Source organism: Pinus tabuliformis, chromosome J (genome assembly GCF_031772625.1).
Source record: "Pinus tabuliformis cultivar Carrire ecotype Pingquan chromosome J, CPIR1, whole genome shotgun sequence".
In the NCBI taxonomy this organism is placed as follows: Eukaryota; Viridiplantae; Streptophyta; class Pinopsida; order Pinales; family Pinaceae; genus Pinus; species Pinus tabuliformis.
This window is the reverse complement of record NC_142295.1, coordinates 735716844-735726416: the sequence shown is the minus strand read 5'-3', so window position 1 is coordinate 735726416 and position 9573 is coordinate 735716844.

Below are 9573 nucleotides of genomic sequence, written 5' to 3'. Positions count from 1 at the left end.
CAACCATTGAGCGGAAAGACAAAGAAGCCAACGACTATGACAGACACAGAATGGGATATTCTCGAAAGAAAAGCACTTGGAACAATACGGCTATGCCTAGCGGCGTTGGTAGCATTTAATATCTGAAAGGAAACAACAACAAAGGGTTTAATGTCGACATTGGCCAAACTATATGAAAAACACTCGGCCTCAAATAAGGTATTTCTTATGAAGTGTTTATTTAATATGAAGATGTCAGAAGGTGGATCTGTTGCTGATCATTTAAATGAATTTAATACAGTTACCAGTCAGTTAAGTTCTGTAGGGGTAACTTTTGATGATGAAGTTAGGGCTCTTTTATTTATGTGCTCAATGCCAGAAAGCTGGAATGGTTTAGTTATGGCCATTAGTAACTTTGTCTCTGGATCTAGTACTTTAAAGTTTGATGATGTTTTCAATGCAATCCTTAATGAGGAAATGCGATGGAAAATCTCCAGTTAGACATCAAGTAATGCTTTGACTGCGGAGACTAGGGGGAGAGAAATAGAAAGAGGAAAGAGCCCTAGATATTAGTAAGACAAGGAAAGACAGATCCAATTCCAGAATGGGGATACTGTGCTGGAAATGCGGGAAGAGAGGACACCTGAAGAAAGACTACAAGTCTCGAAAGGGAAAAGAAGGAGATGTGCAGCAAGAGACTAATCATGAAGCGAATGTAACAGGTGATGTGTTGCAAGATGATTTGATTCTTTCATTAGAAAATGTTATTGATGCATGGGTGGTAGATTCAGGGGCCTCATTCCATGCCACACCTGATAGGAAACATTTTTATGATTATGTTAAAGGATATTTTGGACAGGTTCGATTGGGTGATGATAAACCCTATAAAGTCATTAGAATGGGTACAGTTTTCATAAAATAGCAAAATGGAAATCAATGGCTATTGAAGGAGGTAAGGCATGTTCTAGATCCAAAGAAAAATCTGATCTCAACAGGGCAGATGGGAGGTGAAGGTTGCGTAACTACTTTCATAGATAAAACCTAGAAGGTCACTAAAGGATCCCTGGTAATAGAAAAAGGAGGAAAGGTTGGTACATTGTATTTACGCAATTGTATTTCTAATTATATTAATGGTTTAACCTCTACAAGAGAAGATACGACATTGTGCCATCATAGGCTCAGGCACATGAGTGGGAAGGGGATGTAGATTCTTCACTCACTAAAATTGTTGCTAAGTTTGAAACATGTTGATTGAAAATTCTATGAGAATTATGTTTATGGAAAACAGAAGAGAGTGAGATTCCTTAGAGTTGGGAAAGAAAAAAGGAGCAAAAAATTAGAGCTTGTGCATACATATGTATGGGGACCTGCTCAGGGATCATCTCTTGGTGGCTCTCATTATTATGTTACTTGTATTGATGATAAAACCAGAAAAACCTGGATTTATTGTGTTCGAAATAAATTTGATGTATTTGATACTTTCAAGAAATGGAAAAATTTGGTTGAAAATGAGACATGAGAAAGGTTGAAGTGTCTCAGATCACACAATGGAGGTGAATATTGCAGCAAAGAGCTTGATAGGTACTATTCATAGAATGGAATTCGTAGAGAGAAGACAGTTCCAGGAACACCATAAGAAAATTGTGTGTCAGAAAGGATGAACAGGACAATCATGGAGCGTGCAAGGTGCATGAGATTGCATGCATGATTGTCTCACCATTATGGGCAGATGTTGTAGATATTGTTTTTTATCTAATAAATAGAGGGCCTTCAAGTTCCTTGGATGGTGGTATTCCAGAGAAGGCATGGACAGGTAAAAAGGTAAACTACTCTTTTTTAAATACTTTTGGTTGTGAAGCCTTTGTCCACATTAATAAAGAAAATAGAACAAAGCTTGAGGCAAAATCAAAGAAATGTACCTTTATTGGATATGGTGTTAATGATTTTGGTTATCGCTTTTATGATTATGAAAAACATAAAATCAATAGGCGAAGAGATGTCGTATTCAATGGAAAGGTTTTGTATAAGGATCATTTGTAGGAAAAGAAACAGGAAAAAGAAAATAGAGAATACACAGTGCTTGACGAGATCACAGAAAAAGTAATGGTGCCCGAAAATTATAATGATCAATAGCCAGTACAACAACCACAATAGCAACAAGCACCTCAAACACCTGAAAGTGGTGTTAGAAGATCTACCATGATAAGTAGACCCCGTCGATACTCTCCTGCATTATATTATGTATTGTTGACTGACTTTGGTGAACCAGAATGTTATGAAGATGCAGTGTAGGTAGAAACGAGGAAGAAGTGGGTGCAAGCCATGAAAGAAGAGATGGACTCCTTAGCACATAATCAGACTTGGGACTTAGTCAAGTTGCCTGCAGGTAAAACAACATTGTAGAATAAATGGGTTTACAAGTTGAAGGAAGAAGATGGAGGTAGAAAAAGGTATAAAGCTAGACTTGTGGTGAAAGGGTTTGCACAGAAAAAGGGCATAGACTTTGATGAAATATTTTCTCCTGTTGTTAAAATGACTTAAATCAGAACGATTTTAAGTCTAGTAGCAGTTGAAGGTTTGCATCTTGAGCAGTTAGATGTAAAGACAACCTTTCTCCATGGGGATTTGGAGGAAGAGATATATATGTAGCAACCACAAGGATATGAGGTAAAAGGGAAGGAGAAACTAGTGTGCAGGTTAGAGAAGAGCTTGTATGGATTAAAACAGGCTCCAAGGCAGTGGTATCTAAAATTTGACAGGTTTATCTCTAAACAAGTTTATACTAGATGTCACTCTGATCATTGTGTTTATCTCAAAAGGAAAAATGATGGAAGCTATATTATATTGTTATTGTATGTAGATGACATGCTTGTTGTTGATTCTAACATGTAGGAAATAAATCTGCTCAAAAGAAAATTGACAAACTCATTTCCAATGAAGGATTTGGATGCTGCAAAACAAATCCTTGGTATGAGAATAACTAGAGACAGGAAGAATTACAAATTAACATTGTCTCAAAGAGATTACATAGAAAAGGTGTTGAAAAGGTTTAATATGAAAAATGCAAAACCAGTTAGTATACCTTTGGCTAGCCATTTCAAATTAAGTAAGGAGGAGTGTCCCAAGACTTGGGAAGAAATGGTTCATATGTATAAAATTCCATATGCATCAGAAGTTGGAAGCTTAATGTATGTAATGGTCTGCACAAGGCTTGATATTGCACATGCAGTGGGAGTTGTAGCAGGTACATGAACAATCCAGGAAAAGAACATTGGATGGTGATGAAGTGGATTCTCAAGTATTTGAGAGGTACCACAAATCAAGCATTATGCTTTGGTGGTTCAAACATTGCTCTACAGGGATATGTTGATGCAGATATGGCGAGTGATAGAGATAACATGAGGAGCACAATAGGGTATGTGTTTATTGTAGCTGGAACAACTGTCAGTTGGGTCTCAAAACTACAAAGTGTTGTTGCACTTTCAACAACAGAAGCAGAGTATGTTACTGCTATAGAGGCTAGTAAATAAATGATCTGGTTACAAAGGTTTCTGGATGTTTGGTAAGAAGCAAGAGTTGGGTAGGTTACACAATGATAGCTGCAGTCCCATAAATCTTGCAAAGAACTCTGCATTTCATTCCAAGACTAAGCATATACAACTCAAGTACCATTTCATATGGTCAGCGTTGGAAGATGGACAGTTGAAGCTGGAAAAGAGACACACTAGCCAAAATCTTGCAGATATGTTAAAAAAAGTTGTAAACAAGGAGAAATTGAGAATCTGCTCAGTTTCAATTGGTCTTCAAGTATGATGAAGATGATGAGAAACAGCCAGGTCCAAAGTTGAGTCATTGTCCAATAAACGAAGTAGCGGTGGAGTTGCTATAATCAGTCTCCAGGTGGGAGATTGTTGGGTGTGGAGCTTGATTTTCTTCTGTATTCAAAGGTATCACTGCATTGGACCCCAGTTCGAAATTTGGCGACAACGCCACCCATAAAATATTCACTATAGGGGGGGTCCAAGGGGGGTGGCTATGACCCTTTGGGAGCCCTCGCTGATGGGGGGATCGGGACATCGCCCCCAAAGCTAATAATAGATGTAAAATTTCCTTGTAAAATGTTGTAATTTCACCAGCATATCCTGTCATATATGGGATAGTTATACGTATGAGGTAATGCTTGGAAAGGAAATGCAGCAATAACGATCGAGTTGGAGTTGCAAAAGCCGATCGAATTGGAGAAGAAAAGCTTCAGGTAGCTGGGAATTTCAATAGTTAGAAAAGGCGTGGCATATAGATGGAGGTAACTAGGATCTATGGTCGACAGTATTCAATCTGGGTCATTCATTAGGTGGAGATTTAACGGTAGATGTTATGTTTAATTTAGGGTTTTTTGCCCTAGAAGGAAACCCCTCGCTATATATGAGGGAATTGTATTGTGTCTATGCAGATCAATATTCTAAGTGAGAAAGAGAGAGGAGATTGAGAGAAAAGAGGGAGTTACAGTGGATCTGCTGTAGGTTGTATCTCTTCAGTTTGCTGGATAATATAAAAAGAAGGACTGGTTGTTTCTCTATGGATGTAGTCCAAACTGGGTGAACCACGTATATTTGTGTCTCTCTTGTTTTATGCGTTTTCTATGTTTATATTTCTACAATATTTTATGTGTTTCATTGCTCTGTAATATATAATTTTCTAACACGGGAAATTTGTTTTCCTGATGATACGCCCTCAAGGAAAGAAGAAGACTATGGCCACAACCTCTAGACAGGGCACCTCTGCATGACAACTACAAATGGACAAGGTCATGAAGGAGTATGAGGACATCTTCACCTCCCCCGCAGGGGTTCCTTTGCACTGTCAGGTCAAGCACTCCATCGAACTGATCCCAGGTGCACTGCTAACCAATAGGCCAATCTATTGACGCTCTGTTCTGGAGAACGATGAAATCAAGAGGCATATTCAGGAGATGTTGTAGAAAGGTCACATCCATCTAAGTTCATCGCCCTATGGGAGCCTGATCGTGTTGGTATAGAAGAAGGATGGAACTTGGAGACTCTATATTGACTATCAGGCGCTGAACAAGATCATTGTTCGTAATAGTTACCCAATCCCACAGATTGATGACCTCCAAGACCAACTGAAGGGGGTGGAATATTTTAGCAAGATCGATTTGAAGTCAGGATATCACCAGGTACCAATCGAACCCTCCAATGTGTGGAATACTGCCTTCAAAGCCAAGGAGGGCCTTTTCGAATGGTTGGTTATGACTTTTGGATTGATGAATGCTCCTGCAACCTTCATGAGCCTAATGGATGACATCTTATGGCCATTCACCAACTCATTTGTAGTGGTATACTTGGATGACATCCTCATCTTCAGCCAAAGTTTGGACGAGAACCTCCACCACCTCCGACAGGTTCTCCAAACACTGCGGCAACACAAGTTATCTGTCAATTTGGAGAAATTCACTTTTGGCATGACCCAGGTTCAGTATTTGGGATACATTATTGATGAACAGGGGGTGCATGTGGATCTAGCCAAGATCCAAGTTATTCAGGATTGGCCATCTCCAACCCCTCTAACTGAGCTCTACAGCTTTCTAGGTCTTGCCAACTTCTACCGCAGGTTCGTGTTGGGATTTTCTCATATCACTTGGCCCTTGAGTCAAGTCACCAAGGGAGGAGTGGAAGGAAAATTCTTTTGGTCTGAATCTCAATAGAAGGCATTCATAGAGTTGAAAGATTGCCTCTACTTGGCACTAATGCTCACATTACCAGACTTGCAAAAACCATTTAAGGTCGAGACAGATGCCTTTGACTATGCTATTGGGGCAGTCCTTACTCAACATAGGCATCCAGTGGCATATCACAATGAGACACTTTCAGAGACAGTTCAAAAATATCCCACTTATAACAAAGAGATGTATTCCATTGTGCAGGTCTGCTGACAATGGAAGCATTACATTTTGGGGAAGGAAATGGTCATCCACACAGATCACCGACCCCTGTAGTTCGTACAAACTGAAGGGAAATTCCAGAATGATCGCCATCAAAAGTGGTTGATATACCTGCAACAGTTCCATTTGAATATCAAGTATAAGAAGGGCAACACCAATAATGTTGCAGATTGCCTTAGTCGACCACTGATCATGGAATTAACCACCGTGCTCAACTCTTGCGGGAGCAAGACTTTTGATTGGCCACTTCTCTGCAAAATCGACCTAGAATTCGGCCACACATACTAGACACTCTTGGAGGGTGAACATGTTCTAGATTTTCACCTCTAAGATGCCTTGTTATGCCACCTGGGTCACGTTTGTGTTCCTTCAAGTGAGCGTGCCAAGATGATTTTGGAAGCACACTATAGTCAGGTTTCTATTCATTTCGGGGTCAAGAAAACGGTGGCAGTACTACAGAATTATTTCTATTGGCCAAATCTTTGACAGGATGTCGGGAAGTGCATCAGATCATGCACTGCTTGCGCTATTACCAAACTGACCATCAAGAAGCAAGGCCTATATACCCTGCTGCCTACCCCAAGTCGACCTTGGGAATCCATCTCCATGTATTACATGTCAGACCTTCCTTCAACTAAGCATGGAAATGACTGTGTTTTTGAGCTCATCAACAGGTTCTCGAAGATGGCCATTATGGTGGCCTCTAAGAAGAATATCACAGCAGAAGCCGCTGCTAAACTCTTCTTTGAACAAGTGTGGGTGCACTTTGGGATCCCACAGTTGATCATCTCAAATCGGGACAACAGGTTCCTCAGTACATTTTGGTCCAGTCTTTGGTCAATGCTGGACACCAAACTCACTAAGTCCACAACCTTCCATCCTCAAACTAATGGCCAGACATAGGTTGTCAACAAGATGATCATACACATTCTACGCATGTACAACTCAAAGAATCCACGCACATGGGATGAGATCCTCCCCTATGTTCAACACAGCTACAACTAGGCTCTCCACAGCTCAACTGGCCACAACCTTTTTTAGGTGGGCTTGGGATTCAAGCCACCATGTCCCATTGACGTGGGCATGCAATTTTTAGCTACTCGCGCAGATTCGGCTCATGTCTAGTCCGAAACAGATAAGGAAAACAACTTTATTGAGCACATCCAACATATTTTCCAACAGGTCCATGGCATTTTGGAGAAATCAAAATCCAAGTACAAGCAGCGACATGATCAACATCGGGTGCCACACAAGTTTCAGGTGGGTGATAAAGTCTAGTATCATTTGTAAAAGGAATGCCTTACCAGAACCTATTAGAAAATTAGGCCACTGTGATATGGTCCTTACACCATTATCAACGCCATGGGAGACAATGCATTTGAGCTCAGCATTCCCCCATTCCTTGGCATGCACCTAGTGTTCAATTTGGACCACCTTCGGCCATACTTTCCACCATTATTATACACATCCAACATTGCAGAACATCTCACACCCACAGAATTAAGTCCAGATTGCTTGGAACAAGCTGCAACTAATTGAATCATGGACACACAGATCAAGTGCACTCGCTAGCAGAATATCCAACTATATCAAGTTGTCAAAGTAGGCCAACTCCTTCACCAGGGCAAGTGGCTCTCCAGGGACCAAGTTTAGCAGAAGTTTCCTCATCTCATGGAGGAACTCAACGTAATGGGGACCATTGCTTCCTAAGGGGGGAGGAATGATCCAGGTCGATATTGGTGGATACACACCAAGTCCACTTGGACCCCCACCATTATTTCTTTCACCTTTTCACTTTCCTTAATTGTAGCACAGTTTAGTATTTTTAGCAGTTTTTCAGGTCCTAAACTTTCGGAGCCATTTTGAGGCCCTAAACGACATTTTTTGGGAAAATTGGGAGCAACGGGTCTATAGACTAATGCTTCTCTTCCCAAAGTTGTATTTCTCAAATAGATCTTTCTAACGAGATATTGTGCGCATTAAACAGAGATCGTATGCCAAAGTTACGACCGTAGGAAGTTGATGTACCAATTTTCCCAAACAGGGCCCACAATTTGGCATTTCATCTTCTAGGGTTAGGTTTTTGGATGTTTAGGGTTTTCCATTGTTTCTCAACAATAAATAGGCCTTCAAGCCTCATTGTAACACAGTTCAGAGGCATGTAGCTGCCACATCTCTTCTCAGAGATAAGCTACCATAGCCCTAGATGGTTTATTCAGTTTATGTTTGTAAGCATATTTCAGTATTTTACATTAATGAAATGAAGTATTATTTCCACTGCATCTTTGTGTATATGCTTATCTTTGTATTTTGTTGCATTATTTTTTAAATCCCTGTCATCTTTCAATGCAAGGAAATAGTGAGTGCACTTTGATTTGCCCTCTCTTGAATTGAACAATGAAGCAATATCTCTAAGGTGGTTCTCTCCTCCATAGGGTCCAGTATCAAACAAACTGGAAACCTCTCCCAATCAGTGGTTAAACACATTGGTTGAGTTGAATCACAACCACAAGAAATATCCACAACAATGGACAACATCAGCACAACATGAGTTTGTAGATCTGACTACGATCTCAGCCAATGATAAAATAATTGGAGAGGAGCCATGCGACAACAAGATCTCACAACCTTCGATCTCACAGCCCTCACAGATCTGGGCCTTCTTGCTCTCAGATTTGAGGCCTCACTATATCTCCCGCTCTGGTTCTCAACTCCACACCATAAGCTCTGATACCATATTAGAAAACAGAGAGTTAACACAACAGAACATATTATTAATTCAGGCCTAAGCCTGCACACTTACTTCATGCACATACATCACAATGTGTCCCATTATATAATGATGGGATCACTAGACTATAACAACATGGAAGGTAGAGTCTATGACTCAGATACAACTAACTTACACAGACTACGAAGACACAACTCATGATAGATAGACTCAACACTAACTACGAGAATACAACTCATCAACTCTATCTTGACATATCATTTCTACATTATTCCAACAGTTGGACTGCGAGGGGCTCTCCAGTTCAAAATGGAAGATAGTTGTAATCTCATTAAATATTCTAATTTGGTTAAATTATTTAAAAGTTAAAATAAAATCAATTATTTAATTAATATAATTATATTTTAATTTTTATATATTTTAACTAAATTAAAAAGTTTAACAAATATAATATGACATTACAATTATTTCTTTCATTTTGACATGAAGATACTTTATATAATTATTAATAAATAATTTTTATTCAATAAAGCTATTTAAAAATAAAATAAAATAAATAATTATCACTATTTTCATTACTCATGTTGTTAAACAACTTCTAAAAGAGAACTGTTCAACATTTCTTGCACACTACACTTATCATCATGACTAGAGAGATTGATTGTATATTTGATAATTATATTTATATTCATAATTATAATTAATAATTAAATCAGCCTAGATCTATCTTATCTAACAAGCATTGCGAGGGATCAAATCTCTTTAGGTGCAAACTTCTTTTAGAGTTAAAAGAGATTGATCACTCTCTATGCTTGATAGATTTAAATTTAAAATGGATCTAGGTTGCTATTCAGGGTTGAAGATTTAAGTTGCTTTCATTTTTTAAAGATTATTCAACATAATA